Source organism: Girardinichthys multiradiatus, chromosome 19, assembly GCF_021462225.1.
Source record: "Girardinichthys multiradiatus isolate DD_20200921_A chromosome 19, DD_fGirMul_XY1, whole genome shotgun sequence".
Taxonomy (NCBI): domain Eukaryota; kingdom Metazoa; phylum Chordata; class Actinopteri; order Cyprinodontiformes; family Goodeidae; genus Girardinichthys; species Girardinichthys multiradiatus.
Genome location: NC_061811.1, coordinates 3,428,104 through 3,444,355, shown reverse-complemented (window position 1 = coordinate 3,444,355; position 16,252 = coordinate 3,428,104).

Here is a 16,252-nt window from a genome sequence, read left to right as displayed (position 1 = left end):
CATGTGTACCGGACAGCTGGACAGCCTGTTCTCCCTGGAGGACGACCAAGTCAAAGGCACCTGCTGTTTAAGCTAAGGCTGTTTTCCAAACTGTGAATGTGAAAGGAAAAAGAAAATGAACCTCTGAGTGTCCCACATGTCCCATTTTGGAATCTCAAACATTACTTCTGGATTTAAAGGAAATATTTGGAAAACTGAACTTAAAAAAACATACATCACACAATTTATAAATCAGCTAGGAAAGCACCATTGCTTAAGGGAAACTTGCAACAGTAAAACATCCTGATCGTGCAATATCTGCCTCTTAAAAAATCTGTGTTTCTAAAACAGCAATGCAGCAGCTTTCTTTCCAGCCCGGTTCTTTTTGTTCTTTTCCTTAATCCCAGCCTGCACCAGGGCATCATTAAAGAAATCAGGCTGCAACATCTGGTTGAAAACTTCAACAGCTTCCAGACGAGTGGGAGGACCTTGCTGCAAGCTGAAAGCCACGGCCCGGCTCGGTACATAACTGTGGTTTCTCTGACTCAAGAACACTCCTCTAGGAGGAACTGATTCTCTGGTGTCTGCGTAGATTTTATAGGCTCCACTTATGAACTCCGCACTGCCATTAAAGATCAAGTCCTTCTTAAACTTGGACCATTTTGAGTTGTCCTGCTCTGTTTTAGGCTCAAATGCCTTGTTCTTGCTGAAATACAGGAGAACACAAGAGTTAAAATTATAAAACCGTTTAATAAATCATTAGAGTTTTAACAAGTCAGATGAAACATTCCTCTAAAACTGCCTGGGCCTCAAACCCTGTCGGGTTTAAAAAAAGCACATTAGGGTCATGAAGTTCTATTCACCAATTTCTAGTGAGCCTTGCAGAAGTATTTAAACACATTTGTAACATTTTGTCAAGTTACAGCCAGAATTCAGAGAGTTTTAATGGAGTTTGATCAACACAAGAAATGAATAACTGTGAAGTGGAGGGAAAATGATCAATGCTTTATTACATACTAAAATCTGAATATTACAGCATGTCTTCATATGCACCTCCTTAACTTTGATAACCCCAAATAAAATATGAAACTGAAAAGAGTATGGCACAATTACAAATCTCCCAGGACATGGTTGATGTTGGTTTTGGCCCCTCTTGGACTAGCGGCTACCTTAAGCCTTTGTTGATCTGTATTTATAATAAACGAAGACACTAAGACAGTTATCTATTGCAAGTAAGATTATACATTTTATAACCTTTTCACTCACTACAAAATTCCTGAAATATCCTTTTAAGGATTTCTTCACTCAGAAATGGACTGGACAGATACTCTGAGCAGACACAGAGGGATATTACAATCCTGACAAGGTTGGCAGGGCAACCATCTGCACAGCCCAAAGGCTCTGAACCAGGAACATCTCTATTATATTTTGAGCCATCCTTCTTGATCTGCTACATTACCAACGAAGTGCCAACAAAGACATTCACTCCTGTGCTGCTAAAGTTTTAAATACATCAACAAAAAGAAGTTATGGCTTCAGAAGGAAGTCCCCCTCCTCCTTTCATCCAGCCTCTTCCACCCGCCAATCATAAGCCCTTTTTCCCAGACATACTGCAGATGTTGCACAAACAGAAGACATTTCATGGCACTGGTGATAGAGATTGGTAAAAAGCCTTAAAATAAATTAATCTTTTACTGCAGTAGCCTAATCTGTGAAAAACATTAGAAAAATCCAACATTTTTTTGAAAGCGTTTATTTAACAAGAAAATGTAAAGTTTCTAGCAACTTCTAATTAGTAATTCATGACTTCCTTTTTCCTTGCAATATAAATGTGACACAGAGGCCATTGTTTTAGCCACAGGATGAGGACCAATATTTATCTTGCCACCGCACACAGTAAGGAGGACAGTAAAGGAACATGGTATTTAGGAATAATCTCAGAAAACAGATTTCTCTGTCCTTACATCACATTATTAAATCCTGCTGGGACTTTAACTGGAGTTGTGTGCTTTGTTTATATGAGATGAATGTTGAGCTTAGTGGGTGTGGTGTGAAACAAAGGATGGATATGTGGAAAAACACCTTGTGCTCACAGTTAGGTATGGTGAAGGATCTGTGATGCTGTGGGCCTGTTTCTCTTCCAAAGGTTCTGGGAACCTTGTTAGAGTGCATGTTGCCGGTACTTTTTGATATACCAGTGGTTTTATCATAAAAATCTAGTGGATTCTTGCAGTAAAATGAAAACGGGCCATCCTTGGGCCTTCCTGCCAGTTAATGATCCAAAACATGTTGCCAGATCAACACAGAACTTTGTCACCAGAAATATCGACTTTCTTCCACGGCCATCTCAGTCCTCAGACATAAGTCCTTGGTTTTAATGATTTTGTTGAAACAAATTTTAGGTAATTAAAAGATTATTCCAACGGATTAAATATACCAACAATAAAGGTTGTATTTCTTTGTTTCTGTGTGAATTATGCTTCTGCGGTTTGTGGAAATATTTGTTTATTTTAGAGCTTCTCACCAGGGGGGACAGTAGATGTGACCAGCAGTGTGGTGTGTTTCTCTGACAGCATGAAAGAGTAGAGCTATATTTTGTCCCTGATTTTTTGATTCTAAAACCAACGTATTAATTGCCACCAGCAGATGGAGCTAGCGTTCAAGAAAAATCACTAAAACTCTTCCACATTGATTTCTGGTAATATAGAAAGTCCATATACAGGACAGCGTACGGTACTCTTAATAATGACGTTCCTCCTTTAAATATATATGCCTGGAAGGCTCAGGTAAGCCATCCAGTCCACAGAAGTACAGAAATCAAACCATAGATGTCCATAAATTAGGGTATGTGTAATAAGATAAAACGACAAAGGGAAATGCTGACTGAAATTTATTTGATATGTTGCAAAAAAGCATTTGTTGATGATGGCAGCTTCAAGACACCTCCTGTATCGAGAAACTAATCACACATGTTGCTCACAGTCTTTAAACCCTAAAATTTCCCTTCCATGAACTCTGAGTCTTAGATTTTTCTATAGATTTCCTACAGGATTCAGGTCAGGTGATTAAATGGGACATTCAAGCCGGTTTATTATTCCTTCTCACAAACCAACTGAGAGTTTCCCTGGCTTAGTTTCGTCTTCATCGTCCTGGTAGATGGCATCAGATTTATATCAAGAATCTCTTAGTATATTTTCCCCTTAATCCATTCTTCCATTATATGAAGTCTTGGTATAACAACAACAATGATTAGTATTGCAACAACACAGTATCAGTGGGTTAACCTGTCACTTGACAGTCTAAACCCTGCTAACGTTCTCTATTAGTGGGTGAACAATCCAATGCTTGGTGAAATCTGCTTCACAATGAGGAAGAGTTGGTGTGTGATATTTCTGGTGCCTTTTGACCTCCAAACATGGCGTATTATGGCATCCAAAAAGTTCAGCTGTGTTCTTACTGGCCCAGTGTTTTGCAGGCTGGTCTAAATGTTGATCAGCAAATTTTGAACACGCTGAAATGATTTTTCTTCAGCAGTGGAGTCTTACGAGGTGAGCATGCATACAGGCCATAGTGGTTAAGTGCAATACTTAACATTTTCATTGAAACAATTGAAACAGGTCTTTCTGAAGCTCTTCACAGGTGTTAATTTGCTTTTGGCCAACTCTTCTGATCTTTTATGATGTTCCTCTATCTGAAATCTTGCTGGGCTCAATTTCTGGTGTAATGGTGTTCTTTCCTATTCCGTGTTGCGGTTCCAACAGGGACACAAGAACCTTCACTAGTTTAGAATTTCTTCTGTAACCAAAGCTGTCTATGTTTTAGAACAAGAAGGTTGAGAAGGTTTCGAGAGCTCATTGATCTTGTCCATCATAAGATATTTTTGTCATGAGATGCTTTTTATCTCTATCTATCAGGTTCAGGGTTACTCTTTTTTGTCTTTCAACAGGCCCCAGAATAAACAGAAAACAATCACTGCCTCTCTAAGGTGCGCAGAGCGTTCAATACCAGCATCCTCTCACTTCCTAATTATCCACCAGGTAAAGATGCTTCATTTGGAGAGAAACCCACAGTAATCAATCCTTGCAGTAGATTGGGTTTGTCTGTTAGCATCCCAATGTGTCAGACTGAAAGAGTCAGATCTGTTCAGTTAAATTTCCTGCAATAAACTCCTGTTTATCAATCTAGTGTTTTCTGAATGTTAGGATTGTCAGTGTTTCTGAGTAAATGTTGCATAAAGCTTTTAAGTTGATAAAAAAGCCCAAATAATCTGATTTTTTGGTAGCTATTCTTTAAAATTCTGCATTAGAAACGTTTTTATAACAACCTCGCAACTGGAAGGCCAAATTGATCTATTACTGCATAAAATACGGAGGATCTCTACAAAACAATAAAGCACAGAAATAAACAGTCCAGGCTGAGTTCTTAAAACTCCTCGATTAAATGTAACTTTTTTCAAATATAAATTCTACAAGACTTATGAAAACAAATTACTGATGTGACAGATTTTGCTGATACTAAACATGCTCATCAAAATTGTGTGAAAATGTGTGACAAAATAAAGAAATTTCTGTTAAAAAAAATGTATAACTTCTACTTCCTGAAAACATGACTTAACTTTAAGAACAACAGTTCAAGTCTTACCACAGATTCTAAACTGAATTTAGGTCTGGATTTTAACTGGACGAGACTCAAGAATCTGCTTTGATCTAAACCATCCCACTGTATTTCTGGCCGTATGTTTGGGATGGTTGTCCTGGTGGAAGGTGGGCTTTCACCCCAATCTCCAGTCTTCTGCAGCCTCAAACAGGGTTTCTTCTAGGATTGTCTTGGGTTTAGCTCCATCCATCTTCCCATAAACTCTAACTAGGTATCCTTTTCCCTGCTAAAGAAAAGCATCCATACAGCATGATGCTGCCACCGCCGTGTTTCATAGTGGGAATGGTGTGTTCAGGGTGATGTGCAGGCTCAGTTTTCTACCATATACCATTTTGCATGTAGTCCTGTTAGTCTCCTCTGACCAGAGCACCTTCCTTCACATGTTTGCTATGTGATCTACATGGCATGTGGTAAACTTTAAACTTGTGTTTTTATGACTTGCTTCTTGCTAATCTTCCTTTAAGGCCAGATCTGTTGAGTGTGTGACTAATGATGGTCCTGTCAACAGATTCTCCTGTGTGGACTGTGGATCTTGGCAACTTTGCCAGAGTTACTATGTGCTTCTTAGCTGCTTCTTAGATTAATGCTCAACCTAATGAGGGATCAAACAGAACTCTATGAGATGTTCAAAGCTTAGGATATTGTTTTAGTACCGAACCCTGCTTTAAACTTCTCCACAACTTTCTCCCTGACCTGTCTGCTGTGTTCCTTGTTCTTCATGATGCTCAGATCTGTGAACACTGTGTGTTCTCTAATGTTCTCCAACAAACCTCTGAGGCCAGAAACAAAACAGGGAAACATGAACAAAATCTTTTCTAGAATGTTGCACTAAATTAGATAAACATTGAGAAAGTGTACAATGCAAATAAAAACGTTTATTGCAACTGAATGCTGGAATGGTACTGGGTCAAGTCTTACTGGGCAAAAGCCCTTACTGGTTCAATGGTTGGGTTTCTCTGAGTTCCAGAACTCAGCTGTTTTGGTGAAAGAGTCGTCATGTGGCCCTGATCGGCCAATCAAAAGAGGACCTAGTACAGTGTGGGACCATGTTACTTTTTGGCAGTTGTTAAAGTATGTGATGATCCTCACCATATTTTACCATTTACATTTTACTGATAAGATTGTTATTGTACGCTGAAATGTAGCAAATTACTTTTGTCTAAACGCATTTCCTCCTATTAAAATGAGAAATCACGGAGTTGAACTGTTTTGATGCAGCCCCCTGACTTGTCTGAGAGATCTATTGAAAACTACAGATGTGTAGTCATTAAATTAGTTCATTAATTCAGCGTGCGTATCTACAGTGGCATGTTTTAACAACCACGGCTGTCTAACTCTCATTTGGGAGGAGAATTTCAGGAGGATAAATCATAACAAACTGTATTTCAGAAGCTTACTTTTACTTAATATTTATTCATTTTCACATTTTAAACCTGCAAAAATTAGCATAGCAATTTTCCCTCACAAAGATGATGTAAACAAATGATTGTAATGATAAATAGTTGACAAAGTAAGTCGCTACTGACACAAATCTAACACAGACAGTAACAGTAGCTTTGTCTCAGTGGGTGGAATTAGTTCATTTCATAAAAACAAAATTTAACTCTTGAAGAAACACAGATATAGTTTTAACTCAACTTTAAAGATGTATGACAGGATATATAATCTTTTACAACATTTAACTATAATTTTGTTAAAATGTTGAAACCAAACATTCAAATACACCAATACTTTTTATTCCTTACTGTGTGACATTAGATCAATCATTCCCTGTTTTCTGTCAGTTAGGATTACCAAAATATGCCTACAGAATTATTTGTTCAAATTCAGAAGTTCACATACAGTAAGATAACTATTAGGGCTACATGAAATAAAAATCTTATGCACTGGAGATACTGATAACTATCATGGTGACGATATCAGTTGCACTACATGCATGTTTCCCTCGGGCTTCTCTTTCTTATCTGTGCGTCCGTCGCTTTCAGCTGTCAAGTTAAGGGCATTTACTGCTGAGAGACTCCAGCTGAACAGCTGCATATTTAGAGCTCCTGCGCAGTTTTTAAAAGTCTGGGATTTTTATTGATTCATTTTCCAAGTCTGGAGAAGTACTGGCAGTGCACTGCAACAGACTCGGCTGTGTTACTCTGTCATCCATACGACCAGAGAAACGTCTGGTCACCACGGCACTTTCTCTGGGTCCTCCCTGAAAGGACTTTAAACTGTAGAAAAATTAACAGAAAAAAGTTTTGTGGTTTGGAAACAGTCAGTCATTCAGTCAGTTGACTGAATGACTTCTATGGCTTCTTCCATAGTGAGTCACGGGGAACTGGTGCCTATCTCCAGCAGTCTATGGGCGGGAGGCGGGGTACACCCTGGACAGGTCGCCAGTCCATTGCAGGGTTTGGAAACAGTAACATTTTAAAAACTTGGTATGCCTTGACTCCATATTCATGCCTGAACCCACACAGCAACAGCAATCCCTCTGTAGGGTGGTAGTAAATCCAGAATCCTAAAAGAAAATAACAGAGGCTAAATCCAGAGAGATCCTACTCCACAGGACCCACAAGATATCGCTTACCTCCAGACATCCCCAGTGTGTCTCTACTAATTACTGGAAATACTCCATATCAGGGCTGTGGTGATAATGTTATGACTGACTGATGTGTACCACTGACATTTTTTTGCGCCTTGGAAAAGACCAGCTGCTGTAGTAAAACTCCAACCCTGTCTGTCAGATATTTCCTGCCTCTTTTCTTTTATTCGAGCTCTAAAGCAACAAAGAGAATTTGAGAGTCGATCTGATTCGTTCCCTCGGTATTACTGCACAAAAACATTCTGAAGGTGAAGGAAAACCACAGATGGTTGACAAGAGAAAGCAGCGCCAATTACATGCTGTCCATGGTCATGACAGACCAGAAAATACATTGCTGCATGAAAAACCTCACTATATAATTGATGATGCTCTGAGGCCTAACAGCAATGTCATAGATTTAGTGCCCTAAGAGAAACGCACAGACTATCTCAGATCTCAAGGCCCTTTAAAGTTTTTAGTGGGTACAAAAACTTTGTGTGTTTGAAAGATGTAGCTTCTACAGCTGTGTTTTTATAACGGTCCCATGGAGCAAAACATTTCGTTCTAACCGATCAAAGAGTGCGTAAAGTAACATCCATACATATGGTAGCGGGGCATCACAGCTGCAGAACAACAGACCATAATACACTGGATGACACTGAGGGAGACTGCACTGCCTCTACATGTCCATAAAAGTCTACATATGACACAAATATAAAGGTCGGTATCGCTGCCTTCTTTCCCTGTTACATATCAGGGCTGTTGGGCTGGACCTGTCTGAGGCAGACTAAAAATACCTTTCAGGAAATGATGTGTATAAGAATAGTAAAGACAACAGCACCATGAAGAACACAGCAGACAGGTCAGGGAGAAAGTCGTGGAGAAGTAAAGCAGGATTAGGTTGTACAACAACATCCCAAGCTATGAACATCTCACATAGCTCTGTTCAATCCATCATCTGAACATAGAGAAAGGATGGACCAACTGCAGACCTACCAAGACATGGACGTTCACCTAAACTGACAGGCTGGATAAGGTGAGCTTTAATCAGGAGGTTTCTTCCTGTTAAAAGGGAGTTTTTCCTCTCCACTGTCGCTACATGCATGCTCAGTATGAGGGATTGCTGCAAAGTCAACGCCAGTGACTGTCCACTGTCTCTACATGCTCATCCAGGAGGAGTGAATGCTGCAAGTCACTGACTGGATGCAATCTGCTGGGTTTCCTTAGATAGAAAAACTTTTTATCCAATTTGAATAAATAACTGAATCTGACTGAACTGTTCAATGATTAGGATTAATTGGAATGTATGAACCTGACTGTTGTGAAGAGCCTTGAGACGACATGTGTTGTGAATTGGCACTATATAAATAAACTGAATTGAATTGAATCAGAGAAGCAGCCAAACGTCTCATGATAACTCTGTAGGAGCTGAAGAAATCAAAGCTGTTGTTCTGCACATCAACAAGACATCATCCAAACAGCTGCTGCTCACTGGATATTTTCTCTTCTTCAGACCATTCTCTGGAAACCTGAGGGATGGTTGTGTTCAAAAATCAAAACGGATCAGCTGGTTCTGAAATACTCAGACCATCCCATCTGGCACCAACAACCATGTTAAGTTCAATGTCACCTAAATCTTCTTTCTTCCCACTTCTGATGCTCAGTTTGGACTTCAGAAAGTCATCTTCACCACATCTAGAATCTAGATTCTAGATGAATTAACACATTAAGTTGCTGCCATGTGATTGGCTCATCTTCTATGCATGGAAACAAGCAACTGAACTAGTGTACCTAATAAAGCGGCTGGTGAGCGTATATGGCAACCCGTTAGTACAAGAGATGGAAAGCAAGAAGGAAACATCCAGACCTGAGTCAACAGAGAGTTAGAGAGAGAGTTTAGCTTTTTGGAGGCAGGGAGGCGTTGGTGATAACTCTGCTCTATCCCTGCAAGGGGCCTGCAGTGAAATGTCTCTCATTGCTTGGATTTTTTACCAGCTGAGTTTTACCTCCAGCTATTTCAACACTATGTTAAATAAAACGTTTTTCACTGTTTAATTTTATATACCTTAAAGGTATCATCCTGCGACAGTATAACGCAAATTACATTTAACCTGTAGCTTCTAATGCTGTTTAGGAAAACTACAGAAAGTCTGCAATGTTAGTCAGAGAACAGAGATTTAAAAAAGAAAATTCAATGAAGTTCAGGATAATTAAACAGCACCAAGTCACAACAAAGTGTATTAGTTAAATTAAAACAGTCAGATACAATAAATCACAAAATGACAATTAGTAAAAAGTTGGTAAAGTTGGGGAAAGAAGCAGGCTGACTAAAATCTTCTGTCAGAATGCACTAGGGGACAATGGAGAGAAACATCCTCATTTAACAGGAAGAAACCACCAGCAGAACCTCTCCTATGATGAGGAGAGGTGGGGTTGAGAATCAGAATCAGAATCAGAAAAGCTTTATTGCCAAGTACGTTTTTGGACATACAAGGAATTTGTTTTGGCGTAGTCGGTGCAATACAATACAAATTTAACAGTATAAACATATCTACAATATAATATAAATATATGTGCACAGTTTTAAGTGAGTGAGAGTAAATATAGAGCAGTATAAGATGCAAGAGCAATACAACAGTGCAGGTGATCATTGTGCAAGTAAAGCAGGAGTCCAAGCTGAGCGTTAATGTAACGCATAGAGTTACAGGTTACAGGTGTCCTGTCAGCAAAAACAGGGGGGTTGTGGGGGAAAGAGAGAATGTCAGGGTGGTTTCCGGGCTTTGTTAACCAGGCTGGTGGCAGATGGGAAAAAACTGTTCTTGTGGCGTGAGGTTTTGGTCCGGATGGACCGCAGCCTCCTGCCAGAGGGGAGAGTCTCAAAGAGTCTGTGACCGGGGTGGGAGGGATCAGCCAGAATCTTCCCTGCCCGCTTCAGGGTCCTGGAGGTGTACAGTTCCTGGAGTGACAGTAGACTGCAGCCAATCACCTTCTCAGCAGACCGAATGACACGCTGCAGCCTGCCCTTATCCTTGGCTGTAGCAGCGGCGTACCAGATGGTGATGGAGGAGGTGAGGATGGACTCAATGATGGCTGTGTAGAAGTGCACCATCATAGTCTTTGGCAGGTTGAATTTCTTCAGCTGCTGCAGGAAGAACATCCTCTGCTGGGCTTTCTTGATGAGGGAGCTGATGTTTGGCTCCCACTTGAGATCCTGGGAGATGATGGTTCCCAGGAAGCGGAAAGATTCCACAGTGTCAATTGTGGAGTCACAGAGGGTGATGGGGGCAGGTGGGGCTGGGTTCTGCCTGAAGTCCACAACCATCTCCACTGTCTTTAAAGCGTTGAGCTCAAGGTTGTTCTGGCTGCACCAGTCCAACAGATGGTCCACGTCCCATCTGTACGCGGACTCGTCACCATCAGAGATGAGTCCGATCAGGGTGGTGTCGTCCGCAAACTTCAGAAGCTTGACAGACTGGTGACTGGAGGTGCAGCTGTTGGTGTACAGGGAGAAGAGCAGAGGAGAGAGAACACAGCCTTGGGGGGAACCGGTGCTGATGGTCAGGGAGTCAGAGACATGCTTCCCCGTGCTTCGACGGGAAGCAGACACAGATAAACACAGATGCATTTGTCTCCAAAAACCCACAAAGAAAAAGAAACAACACAAAGTGGGTATGGTATACATCAGAGTTAGGCATCTCTAGTCTGTGGCTGATGAAATAAGTATCTCAAAACACTACAGATAATCAGAGTCATTGTAGATACATTGAAAAAGAACAACTAAAAATGCTGTGAAACAAGAGTATTTCTCCCCTTATCTAACTGCAGAGCCGTGCAATAAGATTAAGGTTCAGTGCAACAATAAAAAACCTGCCAGGCTGCAGATGCCTTTCAGCGAGGAGGTCATCGGTTTCCTGAATGCTTAAATGAAGGTAACTGGACTTCAAAAAAGTCCAGTTACCTTCTAATTAAGTACTTTACACCAGTGTAAGGTCCTAGGTTTGAATCCTGGCCTGCGCTCTTTCTGCATGTTGTTTGTATGTTCTTGGCAAAAATGTAAACATAGACATCCTGTCCTAAACTAAGACCAGTTTTAAAGTGAGAAAAGTGACTGAGATGACAGACAAAGCTTGCTACTGTGCAATAAGTAAGAATCTGTCCCCTACAGACTTTTACATTTTTCTCTCTCAACACTTAAATGTTTCAGATCATCAAACAAAAGCTGTTTCAAATGATGATTTCCTCTATTAGGTAATAAAGCGCTCCAAAACTAAGCTAGTAATTCCCCCGTAAACCTGATGACCTCAGCAGAATTAACTGCTGTAACTGGTTGTTTTAACTCAGCCACATTGAAAGGGGTTTCCAGTATGAATGGCCTGCAGCATCTCAATCGGATTTAAGTCCAGACTTTGACTAGACCTGTCCAAATGCTTCTTTTGTTTTTTTCAGCACTTCAGAGGTGGACTTGCAGATCATTGTCCTGCTGCAGAACACAAGTGTGCTTGAGCTTCAGGTCACAAAGTGATAACTGGACATTTTCCTTGAGAATTTTCTGGTGGAGAGCAGAATTTATGGTTCCACCAAATGTCACAAGTTGTCCATGTCCTGAAGAAGCAAAGCAGCATCAGAACATTACACTACCACCATCATGTTGACTGTTGGTATGATGTTCTGTTTCTGATGCAACCCAGATGTAACAGCAGGCACACCCTCCAAAAAAAGTCCACTTTTTTCTCTTCAATCCAGAGAATATTTTTCTAAAACTCTTGAAAATCATCAAGATGTTTTTGGTAAATGTGAGACGGGCTTTTATGTTGTTTTGGGGCAGCAGTAGTTCTGCCTTGGAACTCTCCCTTGGAGGCCATTTTTTCCCAGTTTATCTTTCTTATTGTTGCATGATAACCTCTGACCTTTACTGAGGCAGTGATGCCTGCAGAGCTTTTGATGTTGTTCTGTCTTCTGTGGCTTCCTGGATGAATCGTTGATGAGCTCTTGAGTAATATTGGCAGGACGGGCTCTCCGGAGAAAGTTCACAAGTGATCTATGTTTTCTCCATGTGTGGATAATGGTTCTCTCTGTGGTTCTCGGCAGTCCCAAAGCATCAGAAATGTTTTTGTAACCTTTTCCAGACGAATAGATGTGCTTCTTATCTGTTTTTGAATTTCCTTAGTTCGGGTCATGAACAATAGTGGACTGAAATTAACATTTGTTACAAAAAGCAAATACAGAAGAAATCTAGGAAGGAAGCAAATACTTTTTGCACAGTAATGTAAGGTCCAAGACTTGTAGGAGGTATCACATGTTCTTGTATTTTGCAATTAAAACTTGTCTTGATAATCCAATATGGATTGTATGTAAAAATCTGCTGTCATGTATTTAAGAAGCCAACAGAGAGGCAGTAAAACAGGAGAAATATCATCTCTACTTCTTATTTCCTTCTAACACTTGTTAAAGGCTTTTGGATCATCTAAAGCCTTTTTAGTGCACCCAGATGCACACTATCAGAACCTCATTACTGCTCAGAAGTATTAGAAAACTCATTTCCAAAATTTAGTTTCAACTCTTTTGGTCTCAGTATTTGTAGTTCTGAATTTCTACACATTTCTTCAGAAGTATTGTGAGCCGCTTCATCTGTTCAGCATCATCTTTCACTCAAACAGCAACGCCAGCCTCTCACTGATGTGCTCATTAGAAAACCCACTTTGAGCTGAACCCACAGATCCACTCTGAATCAGACTTTGTTGTTACTTCAAAGCTGGCGAGACAGTAAGTGGAGTACTTCATCGTAGGTCATGGAGGACTGAATTCCACCGTCAACCTAGGTTTTCATCTTTAATGGCTTTACCAAACAAGCGCCTCCCTAATAATAGAAAAACACAACTCTGCAGCTCTGATTTCAAAGAAGTGTCCTCCCTTTCAGACAGTTGATCCCATAACAGTCACCTTTTTCTCTCCAGGGGTTGTTGTATTTCATCTGTTTTTACTTCAACCATTTTATTGACCTTTGGCACCATGAATTACTGGATACATCTAGTTTGTTGCAGATCTAAACTAATGAAGGATGTTAACAACATAGTTTTTTTTTGTATTTTGAGCAATTTGTTGTTTTTATTAGATTCATCTGCAAAATAAATCCCAATTTACAGCATCTTATGAAAATTCGATTAAAATAGATGCAAATCTAATCTTTGGTTTGTTATGGGAAGGGGAGAGACTGAATAGAAATAGTATGAAAATAAGAACTCTCTTTTGCCTGATTACTGCTAAATGTCAGAGGTGGGATCAAGTCGTACTTCCCAAGTCTTAAATAAGTCTCAAGTCTTTATAGTCAAGTCTCAAATCTGATTCGAGTCAAGTCATCAAGTCAAACTCCACACATCTGCTAATCGTCAGTGTAAGACTGAACTGGGAGTTCCCTAAAGCCCTTACCTCTGAATATTGATAGTCAGGTCACAGAGTAAGCAACGTAATGAAACATGGCAGGCCTGTCAGGTTTCTGATCGCGCTACAAGCTGGATGGTGCACTAGAGGCGCAGCCAAAGACTTAGGAGAGTTGTGACTTTTTGTAGCATTTACGAAAGCCCCCAAGCAGAAAACTAAACAACAGATTAAAGCTGTTGTTTGTCTTAGACAGGGTGCAATTACTGCCTGCAGCGCAGCAAGCCTTATAATTCAATATTTTAAGCAGGTTCAGGGATATTGTTAAGGTAAACTGACATAAACATATTCACACCCCTTCAATTATTTTTACATTTGTTACAACCAGAGCGTTCCATGTGTTTTATTTTACCTTAACCTTAACCCACAAAGTTGATCCTTAATGTGAAATGGAAGGAATAATTAAGAAATGAAATGAAACTCAGAATTGTTAGTTAAAATCACCTTTTGCTGCAGGTACAGCAGCAAGCATTTTGCAAAGAATTGCCATGGATTCTCAATTGGATTTAGGTTCTTGCTTTGACTAGGTCACTCTGACACAAAAAATATCTTCTGAACCCTAAACTCTAAAAGGTATTTTTCCAGGATTGTCCTGTGTTTAGGTCCATTAGTCTTCCCATCAACTCTGATCCTTGTCCTGCTGAGAAAAACAGCCCCACAGCATGATGCTGCCTCTATGATGTGTTCAGAGTGACATTAATGTTTAGTTTTGCATCTCCAAAAAATCTGTTTTGGTCTCATCCGAGAAGAGCACCTTCTTCTACATATTTGCTGGTTCTCTTACATACACAAACCTACTAAAATACAAACTGCAAGCATATCTCAAGGCTTTCTTCTTCTTTCTTTTCTTGCACTTCCATAAAGCCTTAATTTGCTGTCCTGGTGGCAGGCACTCCCACATGACCTGCGGATCTCTGCAGCCCCTCCAAAGTTACAACGACTGCTTCTCTGATTAATGTATTCCTTGCCAAGCCTGTCAGTTTAGGTCGACGTCCGTGTCTTGCTAGGTTTGCACTTGGTCCATCCTCTCTCCATGTTCAGATGATGGATTGAACAGAGCTCTGGGAGATGTTCAAAATGCAGACGTTCCAGAAACAAAACATCGGCATTTATACTGAGGTTACCTAACTACCAGGTGGACTCTGTTTACTAATTAGGGGGTTGTCTGAAGGCAGTTGGTTGCATTGGATTTTATTCAGAGGTGTCCGTGTAAGGGTGGCTAAAATTAGAAACCTCTCATATTTTCAGATTATTTTGGTTACAAAATGTGAAAACCATATTTCATTTTTTTTCTACTTCACAATTATGTATCACTTTGTGTTGTCCTCTCACATAAAAGCTCTATAAAACACATTTAGGTTTGTGGTTGTATTGTGAAAACGTGTAAAACGTTCAAGGGATTTTATTGTTTTTGCAAACCATTTTATATTAACATGGTAAAGCACCAAATTTTATTAACAAAAACTTTTACTTCATTATAATCCAGGGGTCAAATAACAAAGAGAAGCTCTAGCTAGACAACACTCCATGTCCGCTTGGTCTCATGTGCATAAGTAAAATTAAAAAGTCAATCTGTGCTGCTTTGCTACATTGTTAATGCCAAACATAAACCTTTACTATCAGTTAGCAGCATGTGGATGCATTAAGCTGATCGGCCTGTTTTATTTAACAGTGATGCTCTCGTCGTTCCCTCTGCTGTGCTTTGTGTGCTTACAGATCAGACTCCAGGGGGGAAATCTACTCAAGTGTGATTAGAGCAGCATTATTAGCCCAACACTTTCCTACTAATTAAAATGCTGTTAAAGTCAGCGGTAAGGCTTTCAGTGTCACACACAGCATCTAAAAGCCCTTAACTTGTTTTTTCCCCTTTACAATCCCAACAACCATGAAGCAATGCAATAAATAGGAAACAGCCAGATATTTGTGCTGCTTGCAAATACGTGTGTGATCCTGAAATCTGAGAGGCGAATTGAGAAATAATTTCCCTCTACCTGGAAATGATGTGTGTTTCTCATTGCAAAACAGTCATTCAGGGATGATTGAATAAAAAAAACAAAATAATTAATGCATGCTTTTGATTTTAATACATCTTGTAATGATCTTTCTAGGCTTTGGTCAATGCACCTGTAAACCGTCATAGATACTACACAGAAATGCACCACCACATCCTTCTACAGTGTCATTAGGCACGATAAAAAAAAACCCAGAGAGCAAAGTGTACCGGAGTCAAATTCCTTGTTTGTATGTACGAACTTGGCAATAAAACTGATTCTGATTTTGATAGAGAGGGATTATGATAGGGATGAGAAAAACTTTACGGTTGTGGCTAAAAGTTTTGAGATTGATGCAACTCTTTTTTACAAACATGTTTCTACTTTTTTTCTGGCAATCTGCCTGAAGTCCAGGTTGATATGGAGTGTGATCTGATTAAAGGCAATTAATTGCAAATGTAATGAATATTCATGAAACTGAATCTAATCATGCAAAACTACTGGCCACTGTGTTTATCTGCTTCCACAAGATGACCTCCTTTCATCATTTCAATTATCATAAGAACATTTTTTATGAAAAAAGCTGAATGGTTGCTTTAAGAAGGAGGGGTGCATGAAA